The sequence below is a fragment of the Bufo bufo genome, chromosome 3, assembly GCF_905171765.1.
Source record: "Bufo bufo chromosome 3, aBufBuf1.1, whole genome shotgun sequence".
Lineage (NCBI taxonomy): Eukaryota > Metazoa > Chordata > Amphibia > Anura > Bufonidae > Bufo > Bufo bufo.
Window position 1 is genome coordinate 338706533 of NC_053391.1, and position 20791 is coordinate 338727323.

A 20791-nucleotide genomic window follows, 5' to 3' on the forward strand; every position below is an offset into this window, starting at 1 on the left:
TTCCTTCTCATATTCTTTTACTTCGGTGCAATTTCTTCTTAAACGCAAAAAACGGACTCCTGGGTATATTATCTAACCATCTTGGTAGATGGCAGCTCTCTCTGTTGATATAGCTATTTGAGTCAGTAGGTTTGGAGTAGGTTTTAGTGTTTATATGGTCTTCTGTGGCAAAAATAGTAAGATCCAAAAAAATAATTTCATGTTTGCTATATGTTAAAGTAAAATCCAAGTAAAAATCATTTTTATTAATTTTTATTAATATCCTCTAAAAATGCATGCAATGCATGTTCCCCTTTATCCCAAATAAAAATGACGTCGTCTATGAAGCGCCGCCAGAGGACGAGGCCCGCCCGGAGCTCGCCATTGGGGTGTATGCAGTCCGCCTCCCAATGTCCAACATATAAATTAGCGAACCCCGGTGCGAAACAAAAGGCATCAGAAATAAAAGACAAAATACCACCCATTATAGTCCCGTACAATACACAAACATATATCCTGAGAAAAATTGTAAGGAAATACTGGGACATTTTGAGGGAAGACAGGATTGTAGGTAACCTGATACCATCAGCACCTGTTTTTATATATAAAAAGGCAGCTAATATAGGTAACAAAATCGCTTCAACCAGTAAGGGGGCGGGATTAATAATGAAAAAGAATAATAATATTATAACAAACCTGCCACAAGGTTTTTTTCCGTGCAAAAGATGCGCACCGTGTAAAAATACAGTAAAGAATACAGTTAAAGTATTAAGTATAAAAAACCATGAAGGTAACTTTGAACAAAAAATAAGGGGACACATTTTGTGTAATACAGAAGGCGTAATCTATGTTATCAAATGCCCCTGTAACAAGTTGTATATCGGACGTACAAAAAGAAAACTAAAAAAACGTATAAGTGAACATATATACAATATAAAGAAAAAATCATTAGGACATCCCTTATCTAGACACTTTATGGAGGTACACGGAGGACATTTAGAAGGTATGTCATTTATGGGTGTGGAGAAAGTGGAAATAGATGCCCGTGGTGGAGATTATATAAAAAAACAATCTAAAAGGGAGACTGAGTGGATATTTAATCTAGATACACTGCTACCAAGAGGTCTGAACTCAGAAATAGAGGTGTTCGGCTTTGATTAAGAAACGCACCTAGGGAAGATGGACATGTGGCATGGTCTATAAATAGCGAGCATATGTACAGTGAATGTAACGTTCCCTGACGAAGAGTACCGCTTGTACTCGAAACGCGTTGGGAGGTTAGACCCTCACTGCCATCCGTAGCTCACTAATGGTGACGTCACCCGCTCATACGTGAGCTCAAGTGAAAGGTAACTGGAGTATAACGCCACCGGCCGGGGCATACTCCCAAAACTTTAATATTGTTTAATAGTTCATGCTACAGCCACCTTCCCTGGGACCCGCTCTCCCTATTTGCTTCATTCAGCAAATTACCAAGCGAAGACCAGCACGAGATACGTAACAGCAGCACGGACACCTATGTCAAGGTAGGCACTGAGACATATATAGGTGTCAACGCTGTTTTACACATCGGCGTGATAGATAGGAGGGTGGAGATAAGCTGTGTTAAATATTTACCGCTAGAGGTTGACGCGCAGTGTTACATTGTTATAGATACAGCTGTGGATCATTGAAGTGCTGATATTCAATTGCTCACTATTTTTAGGCTGCCCAGAGCGTTTTTATATCACTTTTTTCTGGGGTGATCGGCGGCCATTTTGTGGCTTGTGGTGCGCCAGCACAAGCTACCACCAAGTACATTTAACCATCAATAGTGTGGTTATTTTTTGCTATATCCTACATCAGGGTCAAGCTTTCATCAAGTGCATTTAACCATCAATAGTGTGGTTATTTTTTGGCCATATACTACATCAGGGGCAAGCTGAGCCTGTCCACCAAGTGCATTTAACCATCAATAGTGTGGTTATTTTTTGGCCATATACTACATCAGGTGCAGGCTGAGCTTGTGTCACCCAAGTGCATTTAACCATCAATAGTGTGGTTATTTTTTGCTATATCCTACATCAGGGTCAAGCTTTCATCAAGTGCATTTAACCATCAATAGTGTGGTTATTTTATGGCCATATACTACATCAGGGGCAAGCTGAGCTTGTGTCACCCAAGTGCATTTAACCATCAATAGTGTGGTTATTTTTTGGACATATACTACATCAGGGGCAAGTTGAGCCTGTCACTCAGCGCCTAAAAAATAGGCCTCACATTTATATTCAACCAAATCTGTACTGTTTTAGCTGGTCAAGTTATTGTTTGTGACCGTCAAAGCACAGTTTTTGTTCTGGGTTGAAAAACAATTCCCAAATTTGCAATTCTCAAAATTAGTGGTTTCTGCTGTATCAGGCCTACTTTAAATCTATCCCTAAAAGGGTATATTAGATTTAAGGTGCTGATAGGGTAATTCTCAAGAACTTCACACACACGCTACAGTGCAGATCCAAGTCTAATTCTGTGATTAAACGTATACCTGTCACCCAGCGCCTAAAAAATAGGCCTCGCATTTATATTCAGCTAAATCTGTCATTACTGGTGTGCCTGTATTAGTGTAATACGGTACCTAAATAGATAGCCAGATAGTGTTAGGTGTCTGTAAAAAAAGGACTGAATTTTAATTCAATACATTGGCCCGAATAATATCTTTCTTATTGTGGTGAACGGTAACAATGAGGAAAACATATAGTAAGGGACGCGGACGCGGACATAGTCGTGGTGGTGTTAGTGGACCCTCTGGTGCTGGGAGAGGACATGGCCGTTCTGCCACAGCCACACGTCCTAGTGTACCAACTACCTCAGGTCCCAGTAGCCGCCAGAATTTACAGGGATATTTGGTGAGGCCCAATGCCGTTCTAAGGATGGTAAGGCCTGAGCAGGTACAGGCATTAGTCAATTGGGTGGCCGACAGTGCATCCAGCACGTTCACATTATCTCCCACCCAGTCTTCTGCAGAAAGCGCACAGATGGCGCATGAAAACCAAGCCCATCAGTCTGTCACATCACCCCCATGCATATCAGGGAAACTGTCTGAGCCTCAAGTTATGCAGCAGTCTCTTATGCTGTTTGAAGACTCTGCTGGCAGGGTTTCCCAAGGGCATCCACCTAGCCATTCCCCAGGGGTGGAAGAGATAGAATGCACTAACGCACAACCAATTATGTTTCCTGATGATGAGGACATGGGAATACCACCTCAGCACGTCTCTGATGATGAGGAAACACAGGTGCCAACTGCTGCGTCTTTCTGCAGTGTGCAGACTGAACAGGAGGTCAGGGATCAAGACTGGGTGGAAGACGATGCAGGGGACGATGAGGTCCTAGACCCCACATGGAATGAAGGTCGTGCCACTGACTTTCACAGTTCAGAGGAAGAGGCAGTGGTGAGACCGAGCCAACAGCGTAGCAAAAGAGGGAGCAGTGGGCAAAATCAGAACACCCGCCGCCAAGAGACTCCACCTGCTACTGACCGCCGCCATCTGGGACCGAGCACCCCAAAGGCAGCTTCAAGGAGTTCCCTGGCATGGCACTTCTTCAAACAATGTGCTGACGACAAGACCCGAGTGGTTTGCACGCTGTGCCATCAGAGCCTGAAGCGAGGCATTAACGTTCTGAACCTTAGCACAACCTGCATGACCAGGCACCTGCATGCAAAGCATGAACTGCAGTGGAGTAAACACCTTAAAAACAAGGAAGTCACTCAGGCTCCCCCTGCTACCTCTTCTGCTGCTGCCGCCTCGGCCTCTTCTGCTGCTGCCGCCGCCTCTGCCTCTTCCTCCGCCTCTGGAGGGACGTTGGCACCTGCCGCCCAGCAAACATGGGATGTACCACCAACACCACCACCTGCGTCACCAAGCATCTCAACCATGTCACACGGCAGTGTTCAGCTCTCAATCTCACAAACATTTGAGAGAAAGCGTAAATTCCCACCTAGCCACCCTCGATCCCTGGCCCTGAATGCCAGCATTTCTAAACTACTGGCCTATGAAATGCTGTCATTTAGGCTGGTGGACACAGACAGCTTCAAACAGCTCATGTCGATTGCTGTCCCACAGTATGTTGTTCCCAGCCGGCACTACTTCTCCAAGAGAGCCGTGCCTTCCCTGCACAACCAAGTATCCGATAAAATCAAGTGTGCACTGCGCAACGCCATCTGTGGCAAGGTCCACCTAACCACAGATAGGTGGACCAGTAAGCACGGCCAGGGACGCTATATCTCCCTAACTGCACACTGGGTAAATGTAGTGGCGGCTGGGCCCCAGGCGGAGAGCTGTTTGGCGCACGTCCTTCCGCCGCCAAGGATCACAGGGCAACATTCTTTGCCTCCTTTCTCCTCCTCCTCCTAATCAGCTTCCTCCTCCTCTTCTTCCACCTGCTCATCCAGTCAGCCACACACCTTCACCACCAACTTCAGCACAGCCCGGGGTAAACGTCAGCAGGCCGTTCTGAAACTCATATGTTTGGGGGACAGGCCCCACACCGCACAGGAGTTGTGGCGGGGTATAGAACAACAGACCGACGAGTGGTTGCTGCCGGTGAGCCTCAAGCCTGGCCTGGTGGTGTGCGATAATGGGCGAAATCTCGTTGCAGCTCTGGGACTAGCCGGTTTGACGCACATCCCTTGCCTGGCGCATGTGCTGAATTTGGTGGTGCAGAAGTTCATTCACAACTACCCCGACATGTCAGAGCTGCTGCATAAAGTGCGGGCCGTCTGTTCGCGCTTCCGGCGTTCACACCCTGCCGCTGCTCGCCTGTCTGCGCTACAGCGTAACTTCGGCCTTCCCGCTCACCGCCTCATATGCGAAGTGCCCACCAGGTGGAACTCCACCTTGCACATGCTGGACAGACTGTGCGAGCAGCAGCAGGCCATAGTGGAGTTTCAGCTGCAGCACGCACGGGTCAGTCGCACTGTGGATCAGACCCACTTCACCACTAATGACTGGGCCTCCATGCGAGACCTGTGTGCCCTGTTGCGCTGTTTCGAGTACTCCACCAACATGGCCAGTGGCGATGACGCCGTTATCAGCGTTACAATACCACTTCTATGTCTCCTTGAGAAAACACTTAGGGCGATGATGGAAGAGGAGGTGGCCCAGGAGGAAGAGGAGCAAGAGGGGTCATTTATAGCACTTTCAGGCCAGTCTCTTCGAAGTGACTCAGAGGGAGGTTTTTTGCAACAGCAGAGGCCAGGTACAAATGTGGCCAGACAGGGCCCACTACTGGAGGACGAGGAGGACGAGGATGAGGAGGAGGTGGAGGAGGATGAGGATGAAGCATGTTCACAGCGGGGTGGCACCCAAAGCAGCTCGGGCCCATCACTGGTGCGTGGCTGGGGGGAAACACAGGACGATGACGATACGCCTCCCACAGAGGACAGCTTGTCCTTACCTCTGGGATGCCTGGCACACATGAGCGACTACATGCTGCAGTGCCTGCGCAACGACAGCAGAGTTGCCCACATTTTAACGTGTGCGGACTACTGGGTTGCCACCCTGCTGGATCCCCGGTACAAAGACAATGTGCCCACCTTACTTCCTACACTGGAGCGTGATAGGAAGATGCGCGAGTACAAGCGCACGTTGGTAGACGCGCTACTGAGAGCATTCCCAAATGTCACAGGGGAACCAGTGGAAGCCCAAGGCGAAGGCAGAGGAGGAGCAAGAGGTCGCCAACGCAGCTGTGTCACGGCCAGCTCCTCTGAGGGCAGGGTTAGCATGGCAGAGATGTGGAAAACTTTTGTCACCACGCCACAGCTAACTGCACCACCACCTGATACGGAACGTGTTAGCAGGAGGCAACATTTCACTAACATGGTGGAACAGTACCTGTGCACACCCCTCCACGTACTGACTGATGGTTCGGCCCCATTCAACTTCTGGGTCTCCAAATTGTCCACGTGGCCAGAGCTAGCCTTTTATGCCTTGGAGGTGCTGGCCTGCCCGGCGGCCAACGTTTTGTCTGAACGTGTATTCAGCACGGCAGGGTGCGTCATTACAGACAAACGCAGCCGCCTGTCTACAGCCAATGTGGACAAGCTGACGTTCATAAAAATGAACCAGGCATGGATCCCACAGGACCTGTCCATCCCTTGTGCAGATTAGACATTAACTACCTCCCCTTAACAATATATTATTGTACTCCAGGGCACTTCCTCATTCAATCCTATTTTTATTTTCATTTTACCATTATATTGCGGGGCAACCCGAAGTTGAATGAACCTCTCCTCTGTCTGGGTGCCTGGGCCTAAATATGTGACAGTGGCCTGTTCCAGTGGTGGGTGACGTGAAGCCTGATTCTCTGCTATGACATGAAGACTGATTCTGTGCTGACATAAGGCCAGATTCTCTGTTCCGGGACCTCTCTTCTCTGTCTGGGTGCCGGGGCCTAAATATGTGACAGTGGCCTGTTCCAGTGGTGGGTGACGTGAAGCCTGATTCTCTGCTATGACATGAAGACTGATTCTGTGCTGACATGAAGCCAGATTCTCTGTTACGTGACCTCTCTCCTCTGCCTGGGTGCCTGGGCCTAAATATATGACAGTGGCCTGTTCCAGTGGTGGGTGACGTGAAGCCTGATTCTCTGCTATGACATGAAGACTGATTTTGTGCTGACATGAAGCCAGATTCTCAGTTACGGGACCTCTCTCCTCTGCCTGGGTGCCTGGGCCTAAATATGTGACATAGGGTTGCCACCTTTTCTTCAAGCCAAACCCGAACAGAAGGGAGGGAGGTCCCCCTTCCAGGCCCCACCTCCAGCCACGCCCATGTCCCGCCTCCAACCATGTCCCGTCTCCACCCCTGGTCGCTGTCGCACCGCAATCGTTACGCCCCTGATCCCACGCCTGCGCTGTCCCCATTTAGTATTCACCGCAGCCTCGGGATTTACGGGATGAAGAGGAGAACTCGGACGTCAATCAACTGGACATGGGCGTGCCACTGCCAAAGGGTGAATAGACGGAGCCTCTAGGTGCTGCAGGAACGCCCTCATAGCACCTAGAGGCTCATTAGCATATTATAAGTCTTTATTTTAAGAGAACGGCGGCAGCGAGTAATAAAACACACTGTTATGTAGTGCTGACATTAGCACATCGCTATATCAGTCAGCTACATAACGTAATGTTTTTTCTGATGATTGACAGATTCAGAAACCTGTTTAAAGGGCTTCTGTCACCCCACTAAACTCTTTTTTTTTTTTTTTTGCTTCTTATAATCCCTATACTGCGATATATGAATACATAATGTTATTAGTCATTTTGGTTTAGTAGATAATGAATAAAACAGACTTTTATAATATGTAAATTACCTTGCTACCAGCAAGTAGGGCGGCTACTTGCTGGTATCCGCCGCATTCTCCTATGGGCTAACCGATTTGAACAGTTATACTCAGTCCTTAATGAGGAACTTAGGGATAGAGTTATACGTACTCCATTCACCCCGCTGCAGGGCTGACAGAGAGTTCACATCTCGTCACAATCCTATTAGAACGGAGAAGGGAAACATAATAGGATCTACTCCTCAGAACTGAGATACACTATGGGAAAGACTGCAAATAAAAGCAGTAACCATTGACAAAAGAAGTGTATACTGTCACCAAGCACTAGAGCACTTTAATTTTAGATACCTTTTCTTTTCTATCTTCCCGTTCATTTTAAAGAATACTTAATAAATGTTATATTTTATATCTGACCTTAAACGGGAAACCATTAGCCGTATGGCTATCTGAACCCTAATAATTTAAATCCCGGGTCCAAAGGGTCCCTGAAGGGAAACTCCTATCATAATGACGCCCCCTCCTCATGCTGATTGACAGGGCCAGCGAACGCGATCGTCCTCTGGCTGGCCCTGTCTGCTATCAAGATCTCGCGCCTGCGCCGTAACGGTCTTCAGTCGGCGCAGGTGCACTGAGAGGAGGACACTCGCTCGGCCGCTCCTTCCTCAGTGCGCCTACACCGATGACGTCACATCTACACCCGGCGCAGGCGCACTGAGGATGGAGCGGCCGAGCGAGCGTCCTCCTCTCAGTGCACCTGCGCCGACTGAAGACCGTTACGGCGCAGGCGCGAGATCTTGATAGCAGACAGGGCCAGCCAGAGAAAGATGGCGTTCGCTGGCCCTGTCACTCAACATGAGGAGGGGGCGTCATTATGAAAGGAGGATGCGGCGGATACCAGCAAGTAACCGCCCTACTTGCTGGTAGACAGGTAATTTACATATTATAAAAGTCCGTTTTATTCATTATCTACTGAACCAAAATGATTAATAACATTATGTATTCATATATCGCAGTATAGGGATTATAAGAAGGCAAAAAAAAGAGTTTAGTGGGGTGACAGAAGCCCACACTGTTACATACAATTACACAATTCAAATGTTTTATATGTATACCTTTTTAGAAGTGAGTGACAGACTAGGACAGGTGTCAGGACTCAGAGTCAGGACTGTCTTGGTCAGGTTGTCTGCAGGCAGGGCACAGTGGGCACTGGGCTGGCCACTACATGGGCAGGCTGCTGGAGCTGGGCTGGAGAGGAGAAGAAGAATGATTTCTCCCACGGAGCTCCCTGCCTCTCTCTCTCTGATGTCATCACTTCCTTATCAGAGAGAGGGAGGGACTAGGAGGCAGGGGAGGAGCGAGGGGAGGAGACTGAACAGTGAGTGAACACAGCGCTGCCTGGCATCACTGTAGTGTGTAGACTGGAGGAGGGAGGAGGGAGGAGGGGGGGAGGCTCGGGAGCGCTGCGCTCAGCTGATCACCCGGAGTGACAGCTTAAATATGCGATCGGAGTCTCGGTCGGTCGGACCACACTGCAGTTTGAATGAATAATCCTGTGCCCGGGTCTAAGAAAGGCTTGTACCCGGGCACAGGATTACAATCCCGGACTGTCCGGGTGAATCCCGGACGGGTGGCAACCCTAATGTGACAGTGGCCTGTTCCAGTGGTGGGTGACGTGAAGCCTGATTCTCTGCTATGACATGAAGACTGATTCTGTGCTGACATGAAGGCAGATTCTCTGTTAGGGGACCTCTCTCCTCTGCCTGGGTGCCTGGGCCTAAATATGTGACAGTGGCCTGTTCCAGTGGTGGGTGACGTGAAGCCTGATTCTCTGCTATGACATGAAGACTGATTCTGTGCTGACATGAAGCCAGATTCTCTGTTACGGGACCTCTCTCCTCTGTCTGGGTGCCGGGGCCTAAATATGTGACAGTGGCCTGTTCCAGTGGTGGGTGACGTGAAGCCTGATTCTCTGCTATGACATGAAGACTGATTCTGTGCTGACATGAAGCCAGATTCTCTGTTACGGGACCTCTCTCCTCTGCCTGGGTGCCTGGGCCTAAATATGTGACAGTGGCCTGTTCCAGTGGTGGGTGACGTGAAGCCTGATTCTCTGCTATGACATGAAGACTGATTCTGTGCTGACATGAAGCCAGATTCTCTGTTACGGGACCTTTCTCCTCTGCCTGGGCCTAAATATGTGACAGTGGCCTGTTCCAGTGGTGGGTGACGTGAAGCCTGATTCTCTGCTATGACATGAAGCCAGATTCTCTGCTATGGCATGAAGAGACTGATTCTCTGCTGACGTGAAGCCAGATTCTCTTCTATGGGATATTATTTTTTTTATTTTTATTTTAATTCATTTCCCTATCCACATTTGTTTGCAGGGGATTTACCTACATGTTGCTGCCTTTTGCAGCCCTATAGCTCTTTCCTGGGCTGTTTTACAGCCTTTTTAGTGCCGAAAAGTTTGGGTCCCCATTAACTTCAATGGGGTTCTGGTTCGGGACGAAGTTCGGGTCAGGTTCGGATTCCGAACCCGAACATTTCCGGGAAGTTCGGCCGAACTTCTCGAACCCGAACATCCAGGTGTTCGCTCAACTCTACTGAGCAGGACTTCCCTCCTGCAAGTCCTTTACAGATCTCTGTACAGTGAGAAGTGACTATTGTGGTGTCTGTTAGTGTCTGCTTCCCGTCATGCTCCTTTGCTTGGGATGATACGTGAGAGGGTGGTCCAGGGTATAAAGCTGTGTTGTGTTCTGTGCTACCGCATTCTGTGCATGTCACACTGACTTTACAATTCCTTGCGAAGTGCAGTGTTGTAGTGCAGCACCTAAGGCAGATGTTGTTTTCTTTGAGGAATTCTTTGCGGTCCTCTAAAGACTTCTCCCTGAAGGCTCTGCATTTTAGTAAAGAATGTGGTTTCTTGTGCAGAGGTCATTCTTTGGTAAGATCTTTGAGTTTGTTCTCTTCTTGAGAAGACTTAAAGGGAACCTGTCATGTGGATATTTGATTATAATCTAACTAATTATATACAATCATTAACTACTAAAAAGTACCTTAGATGTATTCACTTACTGGTGTGACAGATAGTTACCTCATAATATACACACAAAGATGCCACATGCCGCATGCTAATGAGCTGATTTGAGTCCAGCGTGATGTCAGTGAATCCAGCGTTTTTATTCAGAGCTATAGCCACTCCCCTGCCCACCTGCTGCTGATTCATATGGAAAAAAAATGTCAATCAGCAGCAGGTAGGTGGGGAGAGTCAGGAGCTCATAAATATTCATGACTCATCATTATCAGCTGGAGCTTTCCAATACAAGATGTTGGCAAATTGACTGGGTCAATTAAAGAAAGTGACCCAGCATTGTGCTAAGAGAATCAATCACTTATTTATGTTGCCCTTAGTTAGGACACCATAAAACTGGTGACAGGTTCCCTTTAAAGGGAATCTGTCACCTGGTTTGAGCATATTAAAGTGTTTCTACTGCCATGTACAATAAAATACCTTATTTCTTGCTGTAGTCTTCATTTTTTGTTTCATGGTTTCATTAGTGATAAAATCAAATTTTTTATGTTATGCAAATGAGTGTCCAAGGTGCCCAGAGGAGCATTATTATCCTTCTCTGGAGCCCAGTAACTCCCCCCTACAGTGCCAAGCCTGCCTTCCTTTAGAGCCCAAGCACACCTCTTCCAGCATAAGTAACTGCCCACACCTGAACTCTTTGCCGCTGCCCCCCTCCGCTATGTGAAATCTCACGCAGGAGCAGTACCGTGGACTGTCTGCGCGATGTGCCTGTGACAGGCAGTCTCTGATCACGTGATCGCCGTCATACAGTGTATCATGGCGATCACCGAAAATGCCGGCAGCAGAGCCGGTGCGAGGATCGGGTCCCTCAACTTCCCCATAAGGAAAAGCTGGGTCCCGATCCTCAACCCACCTCCCAGTACCTTAACAAAGATGGTGGCAGCGGTCCTGCGCATGCGCAGACTATATGCCAGCCACCGCCTTTGCAGTAGTTCTCTCTCAGGAGAGGAGAGAGAGTGTTGAATTATGCCCTGATCGGGTCCCCCAGCACCCCGATCGGGGCAATATGGCCCCCAAACATTATAATAAAGGGCAGGAGCCCCCATAGAGAAAAAAAAATGGCGCAGACATGCGCACTGGTTACTGTGCTGAAGATCTGCCTTCAGCACAGTAACTATTAGGGACCATTACTATTGGTCCCCGATCATGTGGTCTCCGTGATAAACCTATCATGGAGATCACATTCATTATATTTACTAACACAGCCAGGATATGGGCTGTGCTTCTCTCTCCCCTCAGTGCAGTTGTTCTGTGAGGAGAGAGAGATCAGACTTCTATCCTGGCTGTGCGATTTACTTTGGAAAAAAAGAAAAATCAATTTATAAACGGTCTGTCCACAACTGGCGGGTAGTGGGCGTCCGTCACTAAGCGCCTCTTACAGTCGGTCAGTGGGCGTCCGTCATTAGGCGTCTATTAGGGTCGGTCAGTTAGTGGGACCCTTTGTCCATCTTTCACTGGCGGTCAAAGGCCATCTGTCACTGTCCATCTGTCAGTCGGTCAGTGGGCATCTGTTAGTCGGTCAGTGGGCATCTGTTAGGGTCCATCCATAATTGTTGATCAGTGGACGCTACTGACGCTAGCGAACATTTACTTAAAATTTTTAGGGTGGGATATATAATATTTTTTTTCTTTCGGAGCTTTTTATTTAAAAAAATGCCTCAAAGATTATAAAGTGCTGAGCAGGCATATGAATTTCTATGCTCTGAAAACTCTTAATCCAACACCGCTTCAGAGGCGGAAATATTTTCCGATAGTGGGGACTCTAGTTCCGCTCCATCACCAGAACCCATTTCCCTGTGGTGGTAGAAATCGCCACCTCATCTCATTCTCCACCCAGCATTCCCGTTCCTTCTACTAGAGATGACCTTGCGGTTCGCGGGGGTTGTTTTGTGGCGAACTTTGCTCATTTGTGATTCGCCGAACATATGGCGATGTTAGCATGCGCCATATTCTTTTGCATTGCACCGAACTTTGACCCATGATACATCCATCAGGTGGGACAGGACAGCCAATTGAGACGTTTCAGCACATGGACACACCCCCACCCTATAAAAGAACCCAATCTAGCAGCCATTTTACATTCTGTGTTTTGCCAGTGTAAGGAGAGGTTGCTTTGTGGAGCAGGGACAGACTGTTGAGGAAACCAAATGCTAGCTAATATGGCCACAAAAGTCCTTTTAAGGACTGATATAGGTGTACTATTGATAGGTGTGATATACTGAGGGGTATGATATACTTATAATATAGTGCATTTGTATTGTGCAGCAACTGAGTGCGGTTCTGCTGTGATACCACAGCTATATAGAGGGATAAACGCTATTGGAATAACTAATTGCAACTGGTGTGATATACCTGTTGCCCCCCAAAAAAACTGATTGAGGGGTGTGATATACCTATAAAATACTTTCTAATATAGAAAGTATATTATAGTGCATTTGTATTGTGCAGCAGTTGTGTGCGGTTATGCTGCAATACTGTAGGTATATAGAGGGACAAGCCTTATCGGAACAACTATTAGCAACGGTGTAATTTACCTGTTGCCCCCAAAAAAACTGATTGAGGAGTGCGCGATACCTGCTTCCACAAAAAAAATTATTGCGGGGTGCGATATACCTGCTTTCACCAAATATCAATTCAGGGGTTCTATATAACTATTTCCACTATTGCGCAGGCAGTTATTTTTTATTTTTTTCGTGCGTACGCTGACTGTGGCCGGCACTCTTATCATCCGGCCACTGTTAGTGCATCGCACACACCACAGCTGATCAACTTCGGACGGTTGATCAGCAATTTTGAATAATTTTTTTATTTTTTTTCAAATATTTTGCCCTTTTTTTTTAGTTAGTCATTTATTTTTTTTGTCTGTTACGTTTTGGCTAAGTTCACAAACACCCATGCCCCCAAACACACACACGCACACTGAATAAAGATTTACACGCACGCACACACACACGCAGACACACACTCCCCTATGGCCCGCCGGATGTTCTCGGCCGAGGAGGCGTACGCCCAGCTTGCCTCCGACTCCGAGAGTCCCAGTGAGGACGAGGATGACCCCACTTTCCTTTTGTCATCTGCGTCCTCCTCATCATCTAGCGATGATGATTAGCCCCCAAGGCAGCGGAGCAAGGGGACCGCCATGCTAGGGACCCTGAGGCCCACCCTAGTATGAGCAGCTCTGGGGCTCGTATTAGTTTTCCGGCCCACCAGTTAAATCCACCGGAGCCCCCTGCCGGTGAACTTGTCTGGTGTACCCCAGAGCATTTTGAGCCCTTAATTCCTGATTTTGTAGGCCAACCAGGAATCCAGATTTCCACAGTGGGCTTCACTGAATACGACTATTTTAGTCTTTTTTTCAGTGACCACTTAGTAAATCTAATGGTGGAGCAAACAAACCTGTAGGCCCAACAGTTTGTTGCTCAACACCCGGGCTCCTTTTTGGCTAGGCCCGGTGGCTGGACCCCGGTCAGTGCAGCCGAGATGAGGACATTTTGGGGCCTCGTGCTGCACATGGGCCTAGTCAAGAAACCTAGTGTCAGGCATTACTGGAGTGGGGATGTCCTCTACCAGACCCCACTTTACAGTACGGCCATGACACGCTCCCGGTTTGAGGCCATGCGGAATGCCTGCATTATGCAGATAACACTGGTCATATTTGCAAAAAATTGCCTGGTCCTTAAGGTGAAATATGGCTGTGTCCTAAAGGGGTTAATGGGTTCTATATACATGCTTCCACAAAATACTGATTAAGGGGTGCGATATACCTGCTTCCACTAAATATTGATTATGGCCTGCGATACCCCGGCTTCCACAAAATACTGATTGAGGGGTGCGATATAACTGCTTCAACCAAATATTGATTCAGTGGTTCTATATACCTGTTTCCACAAAATGCTGATTGAGGGGTGCGATATATCTGCTTCCACCGAATATTTATTGAGGCGTGCGATACACCGGCTTCCACAAAATAATGATTGAGAGGTGCGATATACCTGCTTCCACAAAATACAGATCAAGGGGTGCGATATACCTGCTTCGACAAAATATTGATTAAGGGGTTTGATATACCTGCTTCCACAAAATACAGATTGAGGGGTGCGATATACCTGCTTCCACCAAATATTGATTCAGGTGTTCATATACCCGTTTCCACAAAATACTGATTGAGAGTGGGATATACCTGCTTCTACAAAATACTGATTAAGGGTTTCTATATACCTGCTTCCGCAAAATACTGATTGAGGGGTGCGATATACCAGCTTCCACAAAATACTGATTAAGGGGTTCTATATACCTGATTCCACAAAATACTGATTTAGGGGTGCGATATACCTGCTTCCACCAAATATTGATTCAGGTGTTCGATATACCTATTTCCACAAAATACTGATTGAGAGTGGGATATACATGCTTCTAAAAAATACTGATTAAGGGGTTCTATATACCTGCTTCCGCAAAATACTTAGAGGGGTGTGATATACCTGCTTCCACCAAATATTGATTGAAGCCTGCGATACACCGGTTTCCACAAGATACTGAATCAGGGGTTCTATATACCTGTTTTCACAAAATACTGATTGAGGCCTGCAATATACCAGCTTCCACAAAATACAGACTGAGGGGTGCGATATACCTGCTTCCACCAAATATTGATTCAGGAGTTCTATATACCTGTTTAGACAAAATACAGATTGAGGGGTGGGATATACCTGCTTCTAAAAAATACTGATTAAGGTGTTCTCTATATCTTCTTACACAAAAATACTGATTTAGAGGTGCGTTATACCTGCTTCCACCAAATATTGAATCAGGGGTTCTATATACCTGTTTTCACAAAATACTGATTGAGGCCTGCAAAACACCGGCTTCCACAAAATATTGATTGAGGGGTGCAACATATCTGCTTCCACAAAATACTGATTAAGGGGTTTGATATACCCGCTTCCACAAAATACAGATTGAGGGGTGCGATATACCTGCTTCCACCAAATATTGATTCAGGTGTTCTATATACCTGGTTCCACAAAATACTGATTGAGGGGTGGGATATTCCTGCTTCTACAAAATACTGATTAAGGGGTTCTATATACCTGATTCCACAAAATACTGATTTAGGGGTGCGATATACCTGCTTCCACCAAATATTGATTCAGGTGTTCGATATACCTATTTCCACAAAATACTGATTGAGGGGTGGGATATAACTGCTTCTACAAAATACTGATTGTAACAGCATACAAGGGAATACTCCAAACTCCCGAACGGAACCTCACAAATAGCTGCTAGCAGACAAATAGGAAACGCACCCAAGTGGCTTACACTCCTAGCAATCAGTCTCTAACAGCATACAGTGAATCCACCCAAGAACGAGATGAGGCTCTGTGTTGAGGGTCAAGCAGTCGGCAGCCAGAGCTGTGTGTTTATTGTTCTTGTATAACATTGTTACACATTAGTACCACCCACAGGGTTTTGTAAAACAACCAGTAAACATGTACAATACACTCAGACACTCTCACACAAAATTCTCCCCTCTGCCTGTGATACAATTACCTTACACAATGGGTTAATGTAATTATCACAGGTAGGAGAATACACAGTGCTACACAATTTCTTCTGTCCTGGAGACAACCGAGGAGTAATTCAATTATCTCTCAGGACAAAGGGAAATCGCCAATACACACGTGGAGACAATAGGACAGAAATCACTATTCAAATATACAATGTCACAACCATTACAGTAAACATAGACATTTAACATATCCAAAAATGGCACGAATTAGACCAGGGGTTCAAAAGTTAGTAAAAGTCCTTTGTGAACAAAGGAAGCATGGCTTTTCTGCCCAAAACCAGTTTTTTCAGAGTTAGGCTGTGTGAGATAATTAGCTTAACTGGGTGTGGTAAGCCAACTAGGTACAGAAAATACCTCTATTCACAACAGCAAAACTACACAAAAATACATAACTCCTATCGACCTGAACAGAACCCCCACATTCAACTTATCCCCAGATGGCTTGGATCTGAGCGCTCAATATATCCGAACAGCGCTCAGATGCCACAAACACAGTCAAATCGCCATGGGGTTTAAGTTTAGCATGGGCTGATGAAAGGGCCCATAATCCTGGGGAAAGAGGCTGGCAACCAGGCTTCTCCAGCACCCAGTGGCGAGGTTGGTTTCGCCACACTGATTAAGGGGTTCTATATACCTGCTTCCACAAAATACTGATTGAGGGGTGCGATATACCAGCTTCCACAAAATATTGATTCAGGTGTTCTGTATACCTGTTTACACAAAATACAGATCGAGGGGTGTAACATACCTGCTTCCACAAAATACTGATTAAGAGGTTTGATATACCTGCTTCCACAATATACTAATTGAGGGGTGCGATATACTTGCTTCCACAAACTACTGATTAAGGGGTTTAATATACCTACTTCCACAAAATACAGATTGAGGGGTGCAATATTCCTGCTTCCACCAAATATTGATTCAGGTGTTCTATATACCTGTTTTCACAAAATACTGATTGAGGGGTGCGATATACCTGCTTCCTCCAAATATTGATTGAGGCCTGCAATATACCAGCTTCCACAAAATACTGATTGAGGGGTGCGATATACCTGCTTCCACCAAATATTGATTCAGGTGTTCTATATACCTGTTTCCACAAAAATATTATTGAGGGGTGGGATATACCTGCAACTACAAAATATTGATTAATGGGTTCTATATACCTGTTTCTACAAAATACTAATTGAGGGGTGCGATATACCTGCTTCCACCAAATATTGATTTAGGCCTGCGATACACCGGCTTCCACAAAATACTGATTGAGGGGTTTGATATACCTGCTTCCACAAAATACTAATTGAGGGGAGCGATATCCTTGCTTCTACAAAATACTGATTAAGTGGTTCTATATACCTGCTTCCACAAAATCAGAACAACAAATAAAATGGAGCTCAAAATGCCAAATAGTCAATATAATAAATATTTTATTATGACATAACAGAACATCAAAGTTACATACAAGAGATGCAGTAAGGCAGGGAACAAAAAAGGAGCAGGGAGAGGGAAGAACGGCGCCAGCCAGGGAGGGGCACTCCGGTCATAAATTGTTGATATATAAGATCGGCGGGATAAATATGTTGTAAGAAAATAAATTACCCGCAGATGAACAATGAGTATAGGTGAAAAAAGGCAAGTCTAAAAGTAACTGCAGGGCCCACATTAACATGGACATACACACCCGGCCAGCAGGGAAACCCTGACAGATAAATGGACATCCAAATGGAAGGGGACCGGGAAGTGGAATAGCAGATGTGACTCACCAAAAAATCTGACCAGGAGTGGACCAACCAGGATGGCGCTACCCCAACGCGCGTTTCGGCGTGCCTTCGTCAGGGGGTGACAAAGGCACAAAATACTGATTGAGGGGTGAGATATACCTGCTTCCACCAAATATTGATTGAGACCTGCGATACCCCGGCTTCCACAAAATACTGATTGAGGGGTGCAATATACCTGCTTAAACCAAATTTTGATTCAGGGGTTTGATATACCTGCTTCCACAAAATACTGATTAAGGGGTTTGATATACCTGCTTCTACAAAATACAGATTGAGAGGTGCGATATACCTGCTTCCACCAAATATTGATTCAAGTGTTCTATATACCTGTTTCCACAAAATACTGATTGAGGGGTGCGATATACCTGCTTTCACCAAATATTGATTGAAGCCTGCGATACACCGGCTTCCACAAAATACTGATTAAGGGATGCGATATACCTGCTTCAACCAAATATTGATTCAGGGGTTCTATATACCTGTTTCCACAAAATTCTGATTGAGGCCTGCGATATACCTGCTTCCACAAATTCTGCTCTTCTTTAGGGACTTTGGTACAGGGTCATTTTGAAAATGACAGGCAGAGGAAGAGGCAGGCAGTTTCGCAGGGGTGGTAGGGGTCGGGCATGTGCACCAGGCCGTAGCCTGAGTGGGAAGTTGGAGAATGTGCGTGCGATTACGTCAAAGGACGCACCAGAGTTGATTGAGTGGCTCACTCAGCCTTCCGCTTCTGCACCCTCATCACTCTCTGCTGTGTGCACCCCCAAAGACACCAACAACAACACCACCACCATCATAGCCCCTCCACTCGAGTCAGAGGAATTATTGTCCCATCCTTTCCCAGACCTTACCGATGTGCAGCCATTCTTCGGATGAATCCATGCATCGGATGAGGAAGAGAAGGTAGCAACGGCCACCACCCAGCGGTTTGATGACAGTAACCAGATCAGCCCAAGGAGGGTGGTACCCGCTGTTGCTACCTACTCCGAGATCTCTAATGTCAGTGGTGGTGAACGTGACAATGATGACATGTCGATGGACGTCACGTGGGTGCCCTCAAGAGAGGAAGAGGAGGGGAGTTCAGAGGGACAGACGGAGCAGCAGATAAGGAGGAGAAGCAGGTAGAACTCGCAGTGCACAGGAGGCAAAAAGCAGACTGCAAATGTATCTGGAGTGAGCCATCCACCATGCACAGTCACATCTTGCGCTCCCAGGATGCCGGCACATGGCTCCACAGTGTGGGCTTTTTTTTAACGTGTCAGCTGCTGACAATAGTGTTGCCATCTGCACCCTGTGCTTTCAACGCATAAGTCGCGGTAAGCCCAACACTCACCTAGGGACGACCGCCTTAAGAAGGCACCTGGCCTCCCATCACCGAGCCCAGTGGGAGCATTGCCGTCAGAACCCACAAAGCCACACTCCTGTCTCTCCACATCCTGCCTCTTCTCCTTCTCCTCCCATTTGTCCTCCACCTTCCACCGTGCCGGCGTCGCTTTCATCTGGCAGAAAGCAGGCTTCCGTGGCCCAAATGTTTGAGCGTAAAAAGTTGATGACGCCGGATGACCCTCTTGTCCAACGGCTGACTGCTGGCTTGTCGTACTTGCTAGCCCGCCAACTACTTCCATATAAACTGGTGTACTCAGAGGCCTTTAAAAAATTTGTGGCCATTGGCACACAGCAATGGAATGTCCCTGGAAGGAAATATTTCTCCCAGAAGGACATCCCAGAGCTATATGGCCACATTCAGCGGCAATTGAATATATCTCTGCCACACAGTGTCGGTGCCAAGATACATCTGAGCACAGACACGTGGTCTAGCAAACACGGGCAGGGAAGGTACATAACTTTTACTGCTCACTGGGTGAACCTTCTGACGGCCGTCAAGCATGTAACCCGTGGCACCCGTGTGAATTTGGTGTTACCGCCACTAATTGCATGCAGGCCTGCCTCTTCTTCCCCTCCTCCTCCTACTGCATCCTCTGTCTCCTCCTCGGCGGACTCCTCCTTTTCCACTGCTACTGCTTCTTCCGCTTGGCCCCCCAAGCTCGCCAGAACCTATTCGACGTGCCAGGTGAGACGTTGCCATGCTGTGCTGCGGCTGTTGTGCCTGGAAGCCAAGAGCCACACTGGTCCTGCACTGCTTTCAGCTCTGCGGTCACAGGACGATCAGTGGCTAACCCTGCTCAATTTGACAGTTGGTAAAGTGGTGTGCGACAACGGTGCCAATCTGCTGAGCGCACTTAAACAGGGCAAAATGACATACGTGCTGTGCATGGCACACGTCCTGAACTTAGTCGTGCAGCTATTCATTGCCAAATACCCCGGCATCCAGGAGGCCTTCCAATTTAGTGCAAAAGGAGGCCTCCATTCTCCAGTGTTTGAAGAGGGGCCACCGTATAAAAAGCATAAAGGGCAAGGACCAGTACTGGGTGGCAACGTACTTAGACCCCCGGTACAAACACAAAATGGCGAACATGTTACCAGCATCACAGAGAGCTTTCAGAATCCAGCATTTCCAGGCCTTGCTGCGAGAGATGCTCTATTTTGCTGTATTTCAAACCACAGCAAAACAGGTGCGGGTACAAATCCTACCGCGTCTGCAGGAAGAGGGTGGTTTGAAGATGTGTTGGTCACTTCAGTTATGAGATCATACTTGAAGCCAACCCATCGACAGCCATCCTCCGGATCCAGCCTCAGGGAACGACTAGACCGACAGGTGTCCAACTACATCGGGTTAATAACCGATGTGGACGCTCTGAGAAGCGAAGAACCCCTGGACTACTGGGTGTGCAGACTTGACCTGTGGCCATAGCTGGCACAATTTGCCATGGAACTCTTGGCTTGCCCCTCGTCGACTGTCCTGTCCGAAAGTACGTTCAGCGCAGCAGGGGGGATCGTGACCGATAAGCGCATTCGTCTAGCTCACGACAGTGTGGACTACCTCACATTTCTAAAAATGAATGAGGCATGGATCTCGGAGGATTTCAACACCTGTGACGACCACGTGTAATTGAATTTCCTCATGCCAGCACCAATATCAGGCACCACCCAGAAAAA